The sequence below is a fragment of the Felis catus genome, chromosome E1 (genome assembly GCF_018350175.1).
Source record: "Felis catus isolate Fca126 chromosome E1, F.catus_Fca126_mat1.0, whole genome shotgun sequence".
Lineage (NCBI taxonomy): Eukaryota > Metazoa > Chordata > Mammalia > Carnivora > Felidae > Felis > Felis catus.
The window spans coordinates 21,834,754-21,856,418 of record NC_058381.1 but is presented as its reverse complement, the minus strand read 5'-3'; the positions used below and the strand labels follow the sequence as shown (position 1 = coordinate 21,856,418).

Here is a 21,665-nt window from a genome sequence, read left to right as displayed (position 1 = left end):
ACGTGGCCTGTCCACCTCGGGCATGTGGGGACTTGACGGATCCTGAGGGGGTCGGGGGTGGGGGGGGGGGAGAAGAAAAAACTTGGCTGGGGACCGCAGGAGCCACGGAGAGCCTAAAAAGACCATTTTTATTGAGTTCGAAGACAGCACATGGAGGAACAACCAAATTAATTAAAAGAACCACTTTCACCGAGTTAGCAGGGAGCAGAAAAACAACGAAATGAGTGTTTTCGGAAACCTCTCCAACTGAAGATGAAAACAAACCCCAGCTAACAATGCACCTCTGCTTCTTGCAACGCGGTGGCTGCGCGAATGAGACGCCTTGGTTTGCAGGGCTGTTTCCCCCCATCGTTTCCAAGGCAGGCCACGGAGGATCTTCCACGGGCCCAGCCCGGCTCCCTGTTCCCCAAACCGCCAGACATTTACAGAAGCTAAATTAACTTTATGCTTGGCTAGCGGCTGCCCCTTCTGGCTGCCGCAGGGCTCCTGCTTCTCATTAAGACTTTGGGGCAGGTGCGCCACTGGTGGGAATACACGTCTTGACTTGGAGTGCAAGGGTGAAGGTGGCCGGGACAGGAGTCCGCCGTCCCCAGTCTCTGCAGCGAATACTCCAAAACTGCTATTGCGAGACTCCGCATCCAGGACGTGTCCGACGATGGCCCCGGCCAGGCACCGTTTGCTAAGCCCTTTCTGTGCACGGAGCTCTCATGCACCCTCAGGATTCTGGGAGATCAAACCCACCAGGCCCATTTCACAGATGAGAAAACCATCTGTGGGAGTCAGGAAGCCTCTTAGACAAAGTCACACAGCTGGTATACTGGACAGGATCCCGGGAAAGAGAGCGTCCGCATTTTCTGTTTGCACAGGTAGGTTTGTGTGCACTCCAAAGCCCTTTAATGTACACAGGCTCACTTGGTCCCTACGTCATTTTGCCGACATGCACGAGGACAGCATTTATATCCCCATTTTTTTGGTGAGGAAAACGAGGCCACAGGAGGCTAAGTGCCCAAGGCCAGTGGCCAAATGATTGGCATTCAGGTCTAAAACTCAAGTCTAACTCCTCGCCTCCTGCCACACTGGCTTCAGATGGACTCACTTACAATTAACAGTGGGAAATAAAGAGTGTTTAATAATAATAAAGCATTTTCCTTTAGCATACGTGGTTAGGGCTGGAGAGAACCTCACGGGTAATGTGAAGGAGGGGTAGGTCATCTGAGGTGTGAGGAGGGACTCAGTGGAACCGAGGTCTCCCCGAACATCTCTGCCAACTTGGGTGCACGTGTGCGTAAGTGCCTCACTCGGTGACAAGCCTGTGCACCAGGCAGTACAATCGAGGACGGGAGGGTTTGAGACTTTCTCGTGCATCCAGCACAGTCCCGGCTACACGGCAGATGCCCACTACATGCTGGTGGAATTAATCAGATTCTTAAGGCGTTCTGTGATGTTATGGCTATCTATGAGCACGTGCGAGGGCAGCGCTGGGTCTCAGAAATCATCTGTTTCGCCTTCTTCCCCTCCAGATGCAGACCCAGAGGCCCAGAGGGAGTGAGGTGCTAGCCTTGGGTGCTCTTGGGGCAGGGCAGGTCTGGGAGCCAGGTGTCAGTGTCTGCGGGGGCCTGCTCACGAGCAGCGTCGACTCCCAGGGCCGATTGCAGAGAGAACAGGGTGCTGTGCGCTGGCCGGCCCCACAGGCCCCATGCCGGCCAGCTTGCATTCATCACGTCACTCTCCTCTGTGCAAAGGGAAGGGTGCTAAAGTGCTTGAGCAAAGAGATTCTCTTAAGTAGGTTAAACACTCCCCCACTCCCCAGCCTCGTTTACACTATTCATTTGCTCAGCAGACTGTGGCTTCTCAGATAGTACGCAGGTAAAGGCAGCCCTATCCAGATGTGAATGTCTGCAAACCGGCAAATACTGGGGTCTGAAACCAAGCTTGCGCTCTGTGGAGAGGGCGCCCCTCTGGGTCCAGGTGGGCCCGAGGCCTGCGCGGCCTGCGTCTCCCACCCTGGCCAGGTTTCCAGCTGTCTCTGAGGGTCACCGCAGGCCCAGACTGCTAGGAAACAGGCAGTGAAAGCCCAGAACAGTACTTCTGGGAAACAAAGAGCTGCTCTCCCCACTCCAGCCATTTCTCTTCTGTCTGAGCCTTAATGAGCTTTCAGTGCCAGGAGGGAAAGCAGACGGAAAGAAAACAGCCCAGAGTTGCTAACGCTACGGACAGGAAGCACGCTGCAGGTGCCCCTTCCCCTGGGGCCGCCGTCCTGCCCACCGTCTGCCTACAAAGGACGGAAGGAAGAGAAAAAGCAAGGTCCTATTAACTGTAAGCGGGGAATTCTGGATAATCCATTTGTGCAAGAATTGGGGGATCCAGAATTAACCCTTTCTGCCTCATTAGTTGCTAACTGGTGCTGAGGCTGACATCTCCATAGTCGCTGGGAACAGGAGGGGTTTGAGGCTGTTTCTGGAAGGGGAGTCCGGCCATTAGTGAAGTTGCAGTCAACAGCTGGCGGGTGCTGGGCAGCCCAGTCCTGCTGGATTTCCAGCTTCTTACATACCACGACCAGGTTTCTGGAGGCCCTTTCCAAAGCCTTTGGAGGGTCTGGCTGGTTTACAGCTTGCGAGGAAGGCAGGCTTGGGTTCAAATCCCGCCTGCACTAAGTTAATCAGTTACCCTCTGCCTTAGTTTCCCTATCTGTGGAATGGGGAGAGTAGCACCTGCCTCATAGGCTTTACTGAGAGTTCAGGGAGATAATACCTGTATGATCTAGGGAGAAAATAAGTTACATTAAACGACGTGTTCGAGGTCTTTTATCCGCCCTGGCCCCACCTGCCTATATCTACTGACTAAAGAGATAGTCTTTGGGATCTACCAGCTCATATCATGAGCTTTTGCAGCAGTTGAGAATCAGAATCTGAGCTCTGTGTGTGTGAGTGAGAGAGAGTGAATACACATGCTGTGGAAAGTACGGGAATTCACATCCCAAAGAGCCAAGAATGGCACAGGAAAGCGAAAACTAGAAGCAGAAGGGAAAGGGGGCAAGCATGGAACAGAAGGGTGCCAGTTGGGGATAGGTTGACTTTGGGTTGGGGTGCTGACATGAGGCGTGAACAGAGAGGCTGCGGTGTGACCCGTGGGGGCAAGCGGAAGGTAGAAAGAGGTATTTAACAAGAGTTGCGGGTTATTAATGAACCACTTCTTCATTTCATATCAAGAAATCAGTAAAGGTTGTAATTGCGTTTCAATTCTGCTGCCTGCGAGGCTGGGTTTTCTTTCGCAGGGACCAGACCAGACTATGTGGGGCTCCAGATTCTATTTGGGTTACACGGTTGAAGTGTCTAGCATAGTGCTTGGAACATAGGAGATGCTGGGTAAAATGTAGTTATTAAAAGATATAAAGCATTTCAAGGGTGGATGATGCATATCACAGCAACCAACTGCTTTACTTCCTAGTAATATTTCATTTAGGGAATGCTCTTGGCTCTGAGTAGGTTGTGTGTGGGGGGGCATGAAGAGATCCCTAAATATGGGGGATTTGTGTCCAAGACCCTGCCATGGTCATGACCAGTGCTGGAGGGGCAGTGACAGGGAACAGGTCTGTTGTCATTAATGTCTTGGCCAAAATTGAAAAGAACATGGGGAATATATATATATATATATATATATATATATACATACATATATATACACACACACACATACATATACACATTTCCTTTATATATATATTCCCTATATATATGTATATGTATATACACACATATATACATAAAGTTTATTCATTTATTTATACATATGTATATTTTTTAAGTTTTTTCATTTTATTATTATTTTTTTTTCAACGTTTATTTATTTTTGGGACAGAGAGAGACAGAGCATGAACGGGGGAGGGGCAGAGAGAGAGGGAGACACAGAATCAGAAACAGGCTCCAGGCTCTGAGCCATCAGCCCAGAGCCTGACGTGGGGCTCAAACTCACGGACCGCGAGATCGTGACCTGGCTGAAGTCGGACGCTTAACCGACTGCGCCACCCAGGCGCCCCAAGTTTTTTCATTTTAAAGAGGAGGGGCAGAGAGGGAGGGAGGCAGAGGACCCAAAGCAGACTCTGTGCTATCAACAGAGAGTTGGATGCGGGGCTCGAACTCACGAACCATGAGATCATGACCGGAGCCGAGGTCAGATGTTTGACTGAGACACCCAGGCACCCCAAACAATTTTAAGTGAGAAAGGCACAGCCAAAATCAAGTTTGGGTCAGGCACAACAGACCCCAAACAGGAGTAGAGGTAAGTCTTTGTTACAAAGCCTTAGGGGAGTGGTTCTTGATCCTGGTTGCATATTAGAAGCACTTGGGGTGCTTTAAAATGTTAACCCCATCCCAGATAAGCTTAGGGTTAGAGTTTCTGAAACTGGACCTAGGTATCAGTATTTTAAAAATATCTCCTCTGGTAACCTGATGCTGTGAATCTCCGCACTAAGGTGTTGCAGACTCAACTCGGATCCCATCTGCTGACATCCCAGGGTTCTGATCTAGGTTTATAAGAAGCGAGAGACACATGCAGGAATAGCAGGGGCTTTATGGCAGCAAGTTTCCTCTCTCGAGTGGATATCGTGTTCACTGCTTCAGAAAGACCTGCCCAGTTACTGTCAAGATTCAACTCAGGGGAAAGCGCCTGGCAACAATTAGATTGGGGGGCAGGACCTCGTTTGTGTGTCTAGGCCAGATGGTGCTAGATGCGAATCTAGAGCAGAAGTCTTCTGGAAGAGTGACAGGCTAGTCACAAACCAGGTAGACATTTTCTGGAGAGGTTGAAGCCTAGTACTTATATAAGAGTGTAGGGCCCAGGACAATGATGATGGGCGTGAAGGTGGTGAGGATAGAGGTGGAAAGGTGAAGTTGGTGGGTGGAGATGAAGGTGATGGGGGTGAAGGTGGTGGGTGGGTGGAGGTGGTGGGTAGAGGTGGTAGGGTGATGGGGTGGAGGTGATAGGGGTGGAGGTGATAGGGGTTGTGATGAGTGGAAGTGGAGGTGGTGGGGTGGAGACTATGAGGTGAAAGCATTAGGGGTGGAGGTGATGGGGTGGAGGTGATAGAGGTTGGGGTAATGGGGTGGAGGTGATGCGGTGGGGCTGATAGGGTGGAGTTGATATGGTGGATGAAGGGGTGAAGTTGATGGAGTGGAGGCAATGGGGGTAAAGGTGGCGGGGTGGAGGTGATGGGTGAAGATGGCAGGTGGAGGTGATGGGGGTAAAGATGATGGGGGAGGAGATGGGGTGATATTGATTGCAATGATGGGGGTAATGATGGTAGTGGGATGATGAAACATGGTGGAATGTGATAGGAAGTGCTGGAGGTGGTGTTGATATCGGTGGAGTGTAGACAGTGATGGGCGGGAGTGATGGTGAAAACGGCATGATCACCATCTGGGTGATGGGCGTACTGAGCGGTAGTAATTTGGTGGTGATGGTATTGGTAGTAGAGTGTTTGTACCTTTTTTAATTTCTATTGCTATTAACTAATTACTGCATGCTTAGCAACTTAACATAATACCCACCTCAGTTGCTGTGGGTCATGGGTCTGGGGGAGGGGGTGGGTCCCATTATGGCCTCCGCTAAGTGTCTGGAAATGCTGAGGCCAAGGTGCCGGCAGGGTTGCATTTCTTACTGGGGGCTCTGGGAGAGAATCCGTGTCCATGCTCCTTTAGCTTGTTGGCCGAATTCAGTTCCTCAAGGTTGTAGGCCTGTGAGCCCATTTCCTGTTGGCTGGCAGCCAGGACTGCTCTTTGCTCCTAGAGGCGTCAAGCACCCCTTCTCGTGATTTCCATGCCATCCCCTTGAGCACTGGTAGGTTTAGTTCCGCTCACGCTTCACCTCTCTCTGACTTTTCTGTTTGCTTCTCCAGTTGGAGGGAGTCCTCTGCTTTTAAGTGCACATGGGATTAGACATGTGCTAATCGGATAGTCCAGGATACTCCTCCCCATTTTGAGGTCTACGGCCCTCATTACATCAGCAAGATCCTTTTTGCCATGTAACATATTATGGGTTCCAGGGATGTGGGCATGGGCGTCTTTGGGGGGAGTGTTCTGCAGCGATGATCGTGGTGGCGATGGTGGTGCAGGAGGCCCTCTGACATCTGAAGGAGATGTCCCTACCCCACTGCCAGATCAGGTTCTCATCGGCTCAGAGGCTGGGCATGATGGAGCTCCGGGTGGCACAGCACTGGAGGATGCCACTGGCTAGAGGACTGGGCTGCTGGGGACCGGGAAGCTGTGCAGAAAGGGATGAAGGAGGCGGCCATACTTGTGACCTTGGCCAATCCTCTTGTCCTTCACCTTGACGACCGAATGTGTTTGTTACACATCTGTCTTCCTTACCCCTAAACTATTGTATAAGCTCCTGAGGACAGAGTTGCTCTCAGTCTGTCCTTTGAGCTCTGAGCTTGCTCTTAGTAGAGAGAAGAGGATGGGGAAGTGGTAGTTGTTGAGTGCTACTATGTGCCAGCCAGTTTTTAAAAATGTTTATTCATTTGAGAGAGAGAGAGAGAGAGAGAGAGAGAGAGAGAGAGAGATCGCTCACTGGTGGGGGAGGGGCGGGGGGCAGAGAATCTGAAGCAGGCTCTGCGCTGACAGCCACAAGCCTGATGTGGAGCTCGAGTTCATGAACGGTGAGATCATGACCTGAGCTGAAGTCAGATGCTTAACCAACTGAGCCACCCAGGCGCCCCGGTGCCAGCCATTTCTGTATTTATTGGCGAACTGAGGGGTGCATCGTGGTGCCTACTTTACAGAGGAGGAAAGGGAGGTGCTGGTCGATTACGTTACTTGCTAAAGTGTACACGACTAGCAAGCTGCAAAGCTAAGGGACAAAGCCAGCCTGTTTTGTTGTTCCACGGCAGGGCGCTGGCTTCCACTGTAGATGCTCAGTAGAGACCAGTCACCAAGTGACTGATAGGGAACGGGGGGGCCCAGAGTGCTCCCCGACCTCACGGCTTTTCCTGGTGCTGATCTGGGGCTCTGAGATTGCGTGAAAGGGGGGCGGCGGGCTACAAAAGAGCTCTGTTCCTCCGGAACCAGGCCTGGAAGCACCTTTATTTGTTTTGACCTGTTTCAGGTAGATTTCCTCCAGATTTAATACAGGAAACAAACATTGTGTTTGGCTGTGGGTACTGAGAGAGATGGGAGGGAGGCTTAATCAGTCACTGTTATTCCTGCAGAAGGTTCTGTGTGTGTAGGAGACCCTGCCTCTGGAAGCTGGCATCGCTACAGCTGCCACTCAGAGGGCTGGGCGCCTCTCATCACCGGGGGGCATGCCAAACAGCTGATTACTCTCGCAGGCTCTGGCATCCCTCCCCTGCCTGCAGGTCACAGCCACCTCCCCTGTCTGATGCCCTCCCCGTCCCCCTACCATCGCCTCCAGAGAACGCGCAGACCCTCGACAAGGCACAGCTAAAAGATATGTTAAAAGTGTCTTTTTTGGGTAGTGTTTTTAAATTTATTTAAAATTATTATATTTTAAGGCTAGAGCCTTTGTTAAAAATAGTCCATTGTAGAGATAGTTGTAGCTCAGTGAAGTTGTTAAAAAATAAACAGATGCTGGGTGCCTGGGAGGTTTAGTCAGTTACACGTTTGCCTCTCGGTTTCAGCTCAGGTCATGATCTCATGGTTGGCAGGATCGAGCCCTGCATCGGGCTCTGTGACGACACTGTGTAGCCTGCTTGGGGTTCTCTCTCTTCCCTCTCCCTCTGCTCCTCTCTCTCTCAAAATAAAATAAAGAAACTTAAAAAAGTAAAAATAAATAAAAATTAAAAGATGCCAACACAGGAGAGGCTGGAATCGGAGCTGTTCTGATTGGAGCAAAGCAGTCCTGGATTGTCCACCCTCCCCCACTGCGGCTTCGGGGTCTGATTGGCCCTCATTCTATTACTGAGGAAGCTGAGACCCAGAGGTGGCAGGTGGGGTTCCAAAAGTCATACGGTCAGACAAAGATTGATCCTGGACCAGGAGGCATGTCTCCCGACTCCTGGTGTGTGGCTCTTTCCCTGGAGCCTGGTGACTTCTGTGATAGGTGGGGAGCACAGTGAGTGTTTGAACCTGGAGGAGCCTGGGGAGGAGAGGAGGCAAATGAGGTGGCAATGTTAAGGACTCATGGACTTGGGGATTTCTCAAGGGATGCTCCACAGACTAAGCCCATGGCCCCTGAGCATGTGTAGGGTTCTGGGCAATCCCAGTGGGCAAGGGCAGGCGGTGATGAGTTCTGTAGAAGCTATGCCCCCATGACCTACCTCGCCCATCACAGAGCCCAGCTCAGCCACACTCCTGAACGGGCACCCAGGGCAGTGGCCCTCCTGGGGCAGGCTGATTTGGAGCGGATATACCTGAAGGTCCAGAATGTCAAGGCAGTTAGAATCAAGAGGCTGCCAGGGGACTGAAGGCATTCATTTGCTCATTTATTCATTCAATATATATTTATTAAGTGAGGTCTTCCCTGTCCGATGGCCCAGTGACTCCGAGATCCTGGAGGACGCCAAAATGCACTGATAAAAATAATGTCTTTGGGCATGCAAACTGCAATTACGCTAACATTAATGCAGTAGGTCAAATATATCAAATACACATTCCTTGCCAATTCTCCGTGAGAGGTGAGGTCTTTTCCCCCATCTATTAGGTCTGGGCTGGCTTTGTGACCTGCTTCAGCCCAAACATGTTCTAGGAGTGACATGTTCTGGAGTCCAGGCCTCAAAGAGCCCTTGAATCTTCTCTCTGGCCCTCGTAGAACCTGGAGTCCATACCATGAAGAAGTCTGAGATGAGAGACCATGAACACAGGGAGGTTCAGCCTTCAGCAGGCCCAGCTGAGCCCAGGCCCCAGGCAACCCTCAACTGAATGCACCTGCCCGGGCTCACCCAGGTTAGCACCGTCCAGCCCACCCACAGACTTGTGGCAAATAGCAAACCATGGTGGTCTTAAGCTGCTGTGTTTTGAGGTGGTTTTTTAACACTGCAACACATGAGGTGTATTTGAGATTTTCCTTTTATTCCTTTGTTTTAAAGGTTTATTCATGTTTGAGAGAGAGAGAGAGCTTGAACAGGGGAGGGGCAGAGAGAGAGGGGGAGAGAGGATCCAAGGCGGTCTCAGAGCTGTCAGCACAGAGCCTGATGTGGGGCTTGAACTCAGGAACCGTGAGATCATGACCCAAGCTGAAGTCAGAAGCATAACCCTCTGAGCCATCCAGGCGCCCCTCCTTTTATTCTAATAAACTAATATGTTCAACTACCTGATAAGCATCAGGTACATACAGACATGCCACACGTATTCAAAACACTCAGGGAGATAGAAAACAAAAGCCACAGTTGTCTTCCACGCCTGGATCCCCTAACCATTTCTTCAGTGGTAGACACTGTCAGCAGTTTCTTCTGGATCCTTCCAGTAAAAGTAGATTATATGAACACTTGCATACCAATAGCGATGGCAACATCTATGACTATCTCCTTTTTATTTGCAGCAACTGTATTTGCACTTGGGTGCATTTTTTTTTTCCGTACTAATGATTTATATCAAACTCCTTTCCATCATCTGGGACCGATTTCATAGTGTCTCCCTGGGAAGATGGATGTGTGAAAGGCAGTGGTGTTTCCGGTTTTGAATATACACGCAAACACACCTCGGTCAACTTTTGCGTATGGAGATTGCTTACATATTCTGGATCAAAGGGTGCGTTCATTTAACATTTTGACAGATACATTTATTTTGGAGCTCCCATCTGAAAGAGGTTTGGGGCCCATTCCTAACAATATCTCCCCCTGTGCGCTTACAAATGCGTGATTCCCTCTGAGCCCCCAGAACAGCATGTGAGTTGGTCATCTTTCCGGTTTTCACAAGGAGAAACTGAATCTTAGAGATTAGGTTGAGCGCCCGCCCAAGGTCACACAACTAGGAAAAGCTTTTGTTTCCTTTTAGCTTTTTATTTTTTTAAACTTAAAAGCATTAACCTTCCACAGGGATCTAAGAGGCTGGCAAAACCCCAATCGAAGACCTACGAAGAAAATCTCCTTACAGAAGGAGTGCAGAGTTATCACTGTCTGATCTGTGGACTCCTTTGTGGTCATGAAGGGATAGCTGCTGTCTCCAGAACTTGAGCTTCGGAAATTAGGAAGATGTGTTCATCGCAGGCGGGTGGGAGCGGCTCTGAGAGGCAGGCAGAGGATGCTTCATGGGGGAGCTCTCCCCGAGGCCCCCTGAAGCAGAGTGAGCCGTGCAGGGCTGGCCACATGGCATCCCTGATGGGTCTCACAGTGTTCCTTGGCTGGGACTCCAGCCTGAGGATCTAGAAGATGTTCCCTCTGAGCGATGCGTCTGTGAGCTCAGGCCTTGGCAGGGCAGCCTAGGACCCCTGCAGGGGACTGGACTGTGATGAAGGTCTAAACCGGAGCCTCTGCCTTGGCGTTTTAGGAGGGCAGAGCCTTTCTGTCACCTCAGTCCAGCCCCAGATTTAACCGGGTGGACAGCTGCGTTATTTCCAGGGGGATTCGGGTGGAAAGACATGGCGATAAGGGCACTGGTAACGGCCAGTACCTACTCTGTGCCAAGGATTGTCCGTGGCATGCCCCCTTGAAGTTTTGCATCAAGCAGGAAGAGCTGTTATTATCCCATTTCAGAGATAAGGACGCTGAGGCTCAAAGGCCTTGTTTTCAGAATTGGGCCTCAAGGTGTGGACCAGATCGGCAGGGGGCGGGGGTGGGGGTGGGGGTGGGGGGCGGTGGTATCTTCAGCTCGGGCCGCACTAACAAATACCAGAGACTGGGGTGGCTTAAACAACAAACATTGATTTCTCAAAGTCCTGGAGGGTGGGAAGTCCAAGACCAAGGTGTCTGCAGATTCACTGGGGAGGATCTGCTTCCTGCCTTCTTGATGGCCACTTTCTTGCTGCGTCCTCACATGGCTAGAGAGAGAGGGTCTCTTCTTATAAGGGCACTGGTCCCATATGAAGGCTCTGCCCCCATTATCTGGTTACTTCCTCTCGCTCCAAATACCATCAGATATAAATTTTGGCGGGGGGAGGGACACATTCAGTCCATAGCAGGTTTTCTGGAACTCTGTGCTGGATGCCATTTAACCCCTGCCCCTTGAGCCACATTTCGTGCTTGGAGCACAGCAGGACTGAGCCAGCAACTGGGTGCTTTTAGGCTGAGACAGGAAGCCAGATGAAGCCTGCAAAACGAAGCCCATATTTATAAGGCGTCCTTCTTTGCTGTACCCACTGCCCTGCATTCTGCTCAGGGAAGTTACCTAGCATATCCAGGGGCTCCGGCTCTGAGCAGTGGAGGCTAAAATTGAATCCAAAGTCCAGAAACTTTCTGCCTGATGAGGTAGGCAAAATGGCATCATGGGAATTACTTTCACGATTCCGTCAAGCTGCTGCAGGGTGCCAGGAATGAACCAAGACCAGCTCTAGGGGAGGAGAAAGAGAAAGACAGAATACCTTTATGAAGTCGACTCCCCTCTCTGGGGTGGTGGCTGTGCCAAGGTCTCGTAGCTGGAGGGACCGACGTTTCCTCTGCTTTGAACCTGCCTGGGGTATCTCTGGCAGTAATGTACTCAGTACCTCTTATCCGTCAGGGCCAGGCACTGGCAGGGTGCCTGGGTGACAGGGTAGAGGCAGAAAGAGCCCCTCTCACCTGGAGGTTTTCTGATACATGGGAGTGAGCCACAGGCTCAGGTGTTCCCTGCCTGGAGAGTGCGTGGGGGCTGGAGTGGGACGAGGAAGCCAGGGCAGGGAGGCGTGGAGGCATCATCTCTGCTCCAGTGGCTCTGGTACGGGGAGAGCAACACATACAGCCCTGGGGCCAGAGGCCTCTTCAAATCCTGAGTCTACCGCTTTATCCGTATGACCTTGCAAGCCACTTGCCCTCTGGGAGCCCTGGGTTCCTCTTCTCCCATAAAGATGTCCATTTATGCCGTGATGGGCACAGAAGAGGCCCTTGGAGGCTTCTCTTCCCAGCCTCCCAGTCTCGGGAGTGCCTTCTTCTTGTCTCAGAACAGCTTTCGATTCATGGATACACCCCGTTGTGCATCTACGTGCCGGCACCATGCGAGGCACTGAGGATGCAGTAATGATTCAAACAGGCACAGCTTCTCCTCTCTGGGGTCTTACTGACATTGAACTGTAAACACAAGCGTGGTGATTTATCAAGGGGTCTGTTAGGAACTGGCGAACGTGTGTCCAGGAGCTGCCCCAGGAAGGGAGCCTGGGCCTGGCGTGGGTCCTTGGGGAGCACCTTGAGGGGGTGGGCCTGGGAGGCAGAACATCCCACTGCACAGTCTGTGCTGTGGATGGAACCCACAGGCCAGCTGTCTCCCACCCTCTCCACCCCCCACCCCCCAGGGACAGCCTCTCCTCCTAGCTTCCTGAGGACATAGAGACCCTGTGCTAAGCTTTCCCTCTGACTGTCCCTGGGATCCCACTGCAAGTTGGCCCAGCCTGTCCCTCCTTTTGCCTAGAGCTCCCAAGCACATCTGACAACACGAATCGAGCTTTCTCCGTCTCCATCAGGACCTCCACCCCAGGCCATATGATCAACTGTTTCAGGAAGCCTACCCCGCTCCCTGCCTTCTGAAGCAGGAAGGCTGCCTCCTTCCTCTGCCTAGCCAGGTGGGGAGAGTCCAGGGATGGGGGGAGGATTGCCCTGGGAAAATGGTGCTTTCAGTTGTCATGGCAACTGTTGCTAGGTGTCACCAGGAACCCACATTGGAAGTTGACCTTCCCAGTAAACAGGCAGGGCTCTGAGCAGGACCTGAACTCTTGCCCTGAGCTGAGTTAGTCTTCATTTATTCATTCATTCATGCATGCATTCATTCATTCAGTCAATATTTGTCTATCACCTTCTGTGTACAGGGACTGTGGCAAGTCTCTGAGAATTCAGAAATAAATCAGTCTCTGCCCTCAAGGAGCTCAAGGATAGTGGGGGAGGAAAAATGAAAATATAGGGTGATATGGGACTGCATAAAGGCTGTATTGAACATGTACACACGGCACTATGAGAGCAGGGCAGGGGCACCTAACCCCGCCTAAAGACTGAGAGGGCTCATCAGGGGACGCTCCCTAATGGGTGGGGGACACTGGTGGCAATAAGTAGGGAAGGTTCTGCCTCTGGAACTACTCAGTCCCATTGCAGGAGAAGGTACATGGGAATTTGGGAGTAGAAATAGGCATCTCTGTGGTCTTGGCTTTGTGTGAAGGAGGGGCAAGAGAGAAGGCTGGACAGATAACCAGAGGTCAGATTACAGGATGTCTAAAACATGGGCACTGGGTGCTTCAGAGGAGAAGGTGCTGTGGGAATCGAAGTGTGAGAATGGCATGTTATTCTAATGACCTTGGACAAGGGCCACGGTGGATGGGTGGGGCCTGGAGGGTATCATGGGTGAAACGGACAGGGTTTGGGGACCACTGGAATACAATGGGTTGAAGGGAATGAGAAGGAAATCTGGGCTGACTTCCAGACTCCTGGCTCAGGGCCAGGCAGGGCTCGTGGTCCAAACAACTGAAATAGCGGACAGAGGGAGGTGGGGAGGTGGTGACCGCGGAGCAGATGTGGAACCTCTGGAGGATGCCTGCTGCACGCATGGGGGGAGATGCCTAGCAGAGGGCTGTCCACTTGGGCTTAGGTATGTGCAGGCTGAGGCAGGATGGTGGGCCCCAGAGCATGTCGAGGGTAGACATGAAGGCTGAGAAGGAGCCCTCAGAGGAGGGGGTGGCTGTGCGAGCGGTGTCACGGGAGCCAGGAGGGAGTGAGCCACGAGGGCAGATGCTATGGGGCCTGGTCAAGTGAGGACTGTAAAGAGTGCCTTGGATTTGGCAATTAGAGAGCCCCTGGGTCACTCTGCCCGAGAGGTTTCCATGGATTCCATGGAGGGGTGGAGGCAGAAGCCAGGGGCAGGGGGCCCCAGAGCACCAGGCGGGGAGGGACAGAGGCATGCAGGTGAACTTCTCGCTCAAGGGAAGGAGACACGGGTCAGGGAGGAGGGCAGGGTGTGGGGATTTCTTGTGTGTGGGGAGCTCCCACGCGTTTGTGCATGATGGAGAAGAGGCCATTGGAGAAGGGGGTTGAAGACACAGGGCTGGGGGGGAGGTGGAGAAGTGGCCGGTGACCCAGATATGTGGCTGTGGAGTCACATGCCAGGTCGAGAGCATAGTCCTTGCCTTTGGGAGTGGTCTGGAGCCAAAGTCTGGTCTGTAGGACGGAGGAGGCAATGGGTATGAAAACAGAAGGGGCAATGGTTGTGTGTGTGTGTGTGTGTGTGTGTGTGCGTGTGCGTGTGTGTGTGTGTGTGTGTGTGTGTTTATGCTGGGGTCTGTGGGTGTGTGTTTATATGTCTCTATATGTCTGCATAGGTCTGTGCATGTTTATACGTGTCTGAAGAGGTGCATGTGCCTATATGTTTGTGTGTCTGTGTGTAGACGTCTATATATGCATTTGTGTATGGGCCTGTGTACGTGTGTATTTGTACGTGTCTGTGTGGGTGTGTCTGTATCTGTGTGTCTGTAGATATCCATGTGTCTCCTGTGTCTGTGTGAGTGTGACTCCGTGTGTACAGTTTTGTGTGTGCATTTGTGTGTGTACTTGCGCGTGTGTTTCTCTGTGGGTACGTGTGTATGGGTCTGGCTCCATGTGTGTGTGTGTGTATTTGTGTGTGCTGGAATGAGACCGTATGGCATGTGTCAGAGTTAAAAGGGCCCTGAGATATCTAGGCCAACATTATCCCAGTTGTACAAGAGAAGGGACCAGCCCCAGAGACAGGGAGGCACTTACTCAAGGTCACAAGAACACAAGACATGGTCTCCCCGTGAACTTGTACATCTAAAGCTCCCAGGAGAGGGTTGGCTAAGATCTCTTTAGAGGGGGAGGCCAGCAGAGGCCTTGTGGCTTGCTGGCACCATGGAGCCTGGCATTCTTCTCTCTCAGAACTCACTTGGGTTACACAAACACGTTGTCTCCCAGTCTGAACTTGGAGGCTCAGGCCCAGCGGGTCCCAAGTTACCTGGGGGCTCGTTCCTATTTGGCCTGGGCCCTGGGAGATGCCCATTCTAACTGGGGCCCCCCAAGCCCAGCCCCCTGCCCACCACCCTGGCAGCTGAGTGCTGGCTCCCTGTTGCCCCCAAGGTCCCGAAGCAGCCAGGTACCTGGAGCCTCCCCTGCAGCGCTCCTGCTCGAAGCTTGTGTGAGGCGAGCCCTCTCTCTGCAGCGAGCTGGAGCGCGACGATGCCGCCATTACCGCTAACATTTCATTTCCGCCTGCGTATTTCATTTTGCCATCTCATTTGCGGCAAATCAAGGTGATTTATAGGGAGCAAGCCTGCATTTAGTGTGACGTTCTCATCCAAAATGTTAGCCCCCTCATCCAGCCCCCATGCGACTCCGCTAACCTCACTCGATGGATGACCGTGGATTCGGAAATAACGGCTGGCGGGTCCAAAGGCCCTGGCTCAGCCCAGTGCCCGGATTCCAGTCCTTTCCACTGACGTGGGCAAGAGCTGGTCTAAACTCCTCAAGGCTGTTTCTATACGGTTAGCCGGAATGCCCCCTGCTGCTATAGAAGCCAGCATGTACTTGGCATCAGCAGTTCGATGGTAACTTCTGCCCTCAGAGCAGCATCAGCCAATAGAAATATAACATGAGCTTCATACGTAATTTCAAATTTTCTAATAACCGCATTTAAGAAGGTGAAAAGGAGGAGGTAGAACAAGTCTTAACAATGTATTTTGTAAATATGTCCAAAATCTTATCAACATGTCATAAATATAATTATTAATGAGATATTTAACCTTCTTTTTTGTACTCTTAGAAATCCAATGTGGATCTGGGGCGCCTGGGTGGCTTGGTCGGTTAGGCGTCCGACTTCAGTTCAGGTCGTGATCTCGCAGTTCTTGAGTTCGAGCCCCATGTCGGGCTCTGTGCTGGCAGCTCAGAGCCTGGAGCCTGCTTTGGATTCTGTATCTCCCTCTCTTTCTGCCCCTCTCCTGCTTGTGCGCTCTCTGTCTGTCAAAAAAGAATAAACGTTAAAAAAAAGAAATCCAGTGTGGATTTTACATTGACAACCCTACTCAATTCCTCAGGGAATCTTTCTGGTGCTCCCAGCCACATGGAACGAGGTTGTTCTAGATGGTTCTGAGCTGGGGGCTCTGGACCTCAGTTTCCCCATGTGTGGAGTGAGGGTGATACTCCCCGTTTTTTAGACTTCCCAGAGGTGTTTTTAGGGTCTGTCAAAGTCATATGCCTTAAGCGTTCCCATTTCTAGAGCTCTTATTCTGAGAAATGGTAAAACAGAATTACAAAATGATAGCCTGTATTAAATATTTGCATTCAGAGAGTCAGTGTTTCAAACACCCTAAATAGCAACATCTGTTTGTGGACCCTTATGTGGAAATCAAAAGTCTAAATTTGAGGTAAATCTGAATGTGACACCCTGGCCAAATGTTCCTCCTGTCCCCCCTCTCCACAGACCATTATGATAGACTCTTCATATTTAAAAAACAAACACGAATGTTCTTTGCAAACTGAAAAGTGTAGTACACATGCGTGAGATGGGTGGGAGAGCTGGGGCCTTACACTTGGCAAGAAAGCACCAGGGGTGCTGGGGATTTGATTTGGGGTTGACACTGAGGCCAGGTCTATGCAGTGCTCCACTCAGAGCATTCTGGGGCTTCTGGGAGCCTCCAGCATGGGGACTTAAGTGTGTATGTGCAGGGAGGGAAGGTCCTCCCTGTAGCAAATTGCTGGGTAGTTGTGACTCCCCTGCATGTGGGTGTGTGTGCGTGCGCGTGTGCGCGCGCGCACACACACACACACACACACACACACACGAGTTAAGCTTGTTGATCTCCTTTCTGCCTAATCAAGGCATGGTTTACAGACACTTGCTGCACCCCAGTCATTTGCAGGGAGAGATGACCCTCTTGTCTTAGAATCACTTAGAATCACTCTAAGATTCAGGACAAAGAAGATGAGTGGGTCGCTTCCCTGGGGATCATCTTGTCTCCACTTTAATCTTTACTCTTAACAAGATAAGACTCATTGCTGTAGAAAGAAGAAGAGACCTGGAATAGAGTCCAGTTCAAGGCTTGGCTTACTAATGAATTTCTACTTTATGCTCCTCCGTTTCTCTATTCTGATACTGTGTCAGCTCCATGAGAATAGGAGTCCCGCTTGGCAGTGTCTAGCACATAGCAGGGACCTAAATATTTGGAGATTGATTTAACATTTGCATCTATAAAACAGAGTGAATAGTAACATCTGCCTTAGTTGATTGTTCTGAGAGCCAAATGAGGAAACCTCACACACACACACACACACACACACACACACACACACACACAGAGCTTCCCCAGCCCTGTCCATGCTAGAGGAGGAATTAATGGATTGGTTATTTAGAAACTTGCATGCAGAGGAACAGGGTAGTTGGAGACTGAACCAAGATCCTGGGGCAGAGTAATGCAGAGGTGGGGTAAGAATTTAGGTCTTAGACCAGTCTTACCTTTCTTCTCTTGCCTTTGAGTTTACCAACTCATTTCAAGTGTGTGTGTGTGTGTGTGTGTGTGTGTGTGTGTGCGCACACGTTGGGGGGTTCTTCCAATGTGAGAGACACCAAATACCTTTCCATTGGTCATTTATCTAGGAATTACCACCAGGCAATTGTAGTGTGTTTGTTTCCAGAATCAGCAAACTGTTTTGGGGGTGCTTGGGGCAGCGGCTAGTCACTTCCCCTCTCTAGGCCAGGAGGTTTTTCTCTGGTAGGCTTGAAATTGGATGCCAGATGATGTCTTCTGGCCCTTTGAGAACTACCTGAGTTTAAGTGTAAGCCCTTAAAGCGGCCATCTGGCCCTTTGCAGCCTGGAACACAGCTACCTGCTTATTCTGCCAGAGGGAACGGGCTGTGTGCTAGGCTCGCAGTCCAGAGGAGTGAATTTCCATCCACTTCCTGAGCACATACACCTCCCCCTAACAGGTAATTTAGCAATAGTGAAGATGCTGAAGCTTGAGTTTGGCCCATGGTACATTCAAAGGCTCCCCATGGCACTCTTCCTTCAACCTTGGAGTTGCCCTCATCAGGCTGGGGTAGGGGAATGAACTTGAGACTTCGGTTAGGACACTGTAACTCAAGGACCACTTTTGGTGCTGGCCACTCTGACCTTCCCTCGCTGGCCTTCAGCTTGCCTTCCATGGGCCAATGCTGCTTCTCTGGCTATTTCAGAGGGCCCTTAGCATGGTGGTCTCCCACATCATCCCCTCCTTCGGCAAAGCAAAGTCAAACTAGGGTGTGAGGATTGGCTGGTGGCCACTTCCATAGGTGACCTGTTTACCTCTGTAAAAAATCAGCACTGAATGGTCAGGCTCTTTTAGCTGCCAGCAAGAAGCAGAGACCACCCCTGATAAAACAGACCTTGAGTAAATATCAAGTGATTCATACATTCATTTGCTGAACAAACGAACAAACAAAAACAACTAAAGAGAAACAACCAAACGAAACCCTGCTGATTGAGTTCCTATTATCTGCCAAGTACTGCGAGCTTGACCTCAGTCTTCGCAAGGCTGTCTTCTTCCATCTTTGAAGTCTTGGCGTAGAGGCCAATATCTTAAGAAGGGCTCACATCTATGAAAACCCTGAAAGGTAGGTGGTATTAGCCCCGTTTTCAAGGGAGGAGCCTAGAGTCCGAGTAATCCTTTAAAATCAGATTCAGTTATGTCAGCACCTTCCCACTGCACCTCCCATGAATCCACACACTGCATCCCCTCTCTCGCCGTCTCTCCATGTATGTGGCCCTGCACTTGAGCTTCCTCGGCCCCTGCCAGAGCATCACGCACGCTGAGCTCTTTCCATCCTGTGAACCTGCACGTGCTGAGTCCTCCTCCTGGAAAGCTCTCCCCAGCCCTTCAGCTGGATGGCTCCTTCACAGCCTGAAGATTTCAGCTAAAATGCCATCTCTTTGGAGAGCCCTCTTAGGAGACTCCCAAGTAATCCCCTTCCACCAGTTAGTCTTTACCAGGGTACCATTTGCATCTTCACGACACGTTTCAGGATTCAAAATCCGTATTTCGTTGCTGGCTCATTAATTGTTTTCTTGTTTTGGTCTGTTTTCCCCACCTGCCTGTAAGCTCCAGGGGGGTGGAGCCATGACTGTTGATTCACCTAGATGTGCCTGGTGGTTAACACAGTGCATGCGTACGTGGAGAGCAGGCGTGCTTGGAGGGCCCCGGGGATGTAGAGATGACTCAGAAGAAAGTCCTTTCTTTTGAAGAGCTTGTGATCCAATCATGAAGGGACACACAAAGAGATGATCACAGTTGAGACTGATCTTTTCTCTGGCAGGTGCAATATGTCATGCCCCAGCATCAGAAGACACAGCTGCTAACTGTGCGGGCATGGGACACTGTGCTGTAGTCTAGGAAGTCTTTCCAGGGGAGGTGATATCTTAGTAACGTCTTGAAGACTAAGTGGGGCCTTACTGGGTCAAGGCTTTCCAGGCAGGGGGATCAGTAGGAGTGAGGCCCAGGAGTGTTGCAAGCCAGCGAGAATGAGGCATTTGGAGGAAGGGGAGTGTCTTCCTGGGATGTGTACGCAGGAGCTCTTGGGGCAAATGTCAGGAGATAAGGCAGAAGAAGCGACTTACATTCCTTCTCCTGTGAATGAGAAAACCGAGGTCAAAGAGATTGAATCCCTCGTTCAAAGTCTCACAGCGATTAAGTTGCAGAACTAGGATCAATCCCAGGACTCCAGGCCTCATTCTTTCATGGATTGAGTGTCTGGTGAACTCACTGGGGCATGATTGCAGAGATCTTCAATGACTTTTGTACTGGAATGTTCCTGGCCGAAATCTGCCCCACTGCCATCCCAGTGAGGGAGCCTGGGCAGAAGCCCCAGTGATTGTGCCTTGAACTGTGTTGACCCCCATGGGCATCATGCATTCCTTCTTTTACCCTGTGAGTCGCAAATTCACCAATATTTACTAAGCCAGACACTACTTTGGGCCCTAAGGCTAGAAAGAAGAAAGACTAGCGAGATGAATGATAGATGACAGCAGTACGTTTCTCTGATATGCACTTTGAAAGTCGCAAGTCATGGGTTGTATGTAGATGTACCAGTTAGTGTCCAGCAAGGAGAAAAACACCACAAGAGTGTTTGCACAAAAGAGAATGAAAGAAAGAGAAATATTACCTAAAAATAATGAATTGCTACCCAGGTAGCTTAAAGGAGAGACAGAGAGAGAGAGAGAGAACTAGAAGTTATCCCAGATGTAACAACTACAGGAGGCCACCACCCCTAGGAACTGGGGGAACAGGAAGATGTGGGATAATTAAAGCTCAGAAGCTTGGAGAGGGGACCCAGCAGAGCTGAAAGAGAGAGTACAATGAAAAGTGCTGTCAAGTTGTTGGAAAGAACTGAAACCTGGATCGGACTGAAGTCAGTGGACCAGACTACTGCTGTAGGGGTGAGGCGTGAGATCGGGTGAGGCCGGCAGGAAGAGGAAGTGGACAGGACGCCTACAGGAAGTGGACAGGACGCCTACAGGAAGTGGGCAGGACACCTACAGGAAGTAAGCTGGCACTTGCAATTGCTTTTTCCTCTTCCTCCTTGCATAGCTCCCTCCAGGCTTAATGGAGGTCCAGGGAGCATGGCAAGAATCAGGTCATCAGGGGCCAACAGAAGGCAGAGTATAGATGGGCAGGTTTGAAGCCGAGAGCCAGTTGTAGACAAGAACAGAGACCCAGAATCTTGAAGGGGCTAGAGGAGGAGGCTCCCTGACTTGTGACATCCCTTTCAGAAGGCTGTGAGTGGGACTGAGTCAGAGAAAGAGAAAATGGCAGGAGCCGGGGAACATGCTGAAGAGTGGGGGGCAGGGTCAGGGTGAGGCAGGAGACATGGACAAGGAGTAGGCAGAGGAGAGTGTCCCTCTGTCATGCTCTGGGTGTCAAGCCTCAAGGGTTAGTTAGGACATGAGGACTGGGCTTTGCAGCGAGGATGGGAAAATGACCTAATTCATACACTTGCCCAATTTTATTTTCCCAATTGTCCCGTGAATATGGCAATATTGTCTCCATTTTACAAATGAGGAAGTTAACACTCAGAGAGAGAAAATTTCCTTGCCAGGGCTGCACCACCCCAGCGGGAGCCCTTGGTATTGTCACCTCTGGGAACAGAATGGCCTTGTGACAGGGGGGGTTGGCCAGCATGGCCCTCGCTAGCAGTCCTGCTCTGAGGCCACACAGCTAGCGGGCAAGGTAGTTATGAGGAGTGTGGAGTCCTCTGGCACGTCCTGGATCTCCTTTGTTTCTCCAGCGCTTTTGAACTTGTACATAAAAAGTTGAAATCACACATACAGACCAGCCCTTCCAGAGAGCACTGTTTGAAACCTCACGTCAACAAGCCGTATTTCCTTTGTATTGCTTCAATCTTCTGGGATGCTTGCATCAAACGGGCCGGTGTTGGCCTCAGTGAACTTTCCCAGTAGCTGTAGGGTCACCAGTTTCTCAACCCCCAAATCCAGTGGGAGTCTGGAGCCAGGAGACTGCCCTACCCCCTTCTGGTGGGCTCAGGGTCAGGAAGACCACTACATCTTGAGGCCACGCTACTGATTCCTCAGCTTGTTTGGGAGTTGGCGAAATTCACTCTTTGGTGCTTGTT

General features: G+C 50.9%; 1 protein-coding gene and 2 long non-coding RNA genes across 3 annotated transcripts in view; 1 reads left to right on the top strand and 2 right to left on the bottom strand.

Annotated features, from left to right (window-relative positions):
• Positions 1–21,665, top strand: part of ASIC2 (acid sensing ion channel subunit 2) — a 1,012,019-nt gene that overhangs the window by 100,145 nt on the left and 890,209 nt on the right. The gene's annotated exons all lie outside the window — the stretch shown is intronic.
• On the bottom strand, positions 10,723–13,245 carry LOC123381989. Its single transcript, XR_006589684.1, has 3 exons — positions 12,586–13,245; positions 11,277–11,438; positions 10,723–11,198 (listed from the first exon to the last, which is right to left on the bottom strand). It is a non-coding gene; the product is annotated as an uncharacterized LOC123381989 (long non-coding RNA).
• LOC123381991 lies at positions 17,635–20,511 on the bottom strand. Its single transcript, XR_006589686.1, has 2 exons — positions 20,430–20,511; positions 17,635–19,961 (listed from the first exon to the last, which is right to left on the bottom strand). It is a non-coding gene; the product is annotated as an uncharacterized LOC123381991 (long non-coding RNA).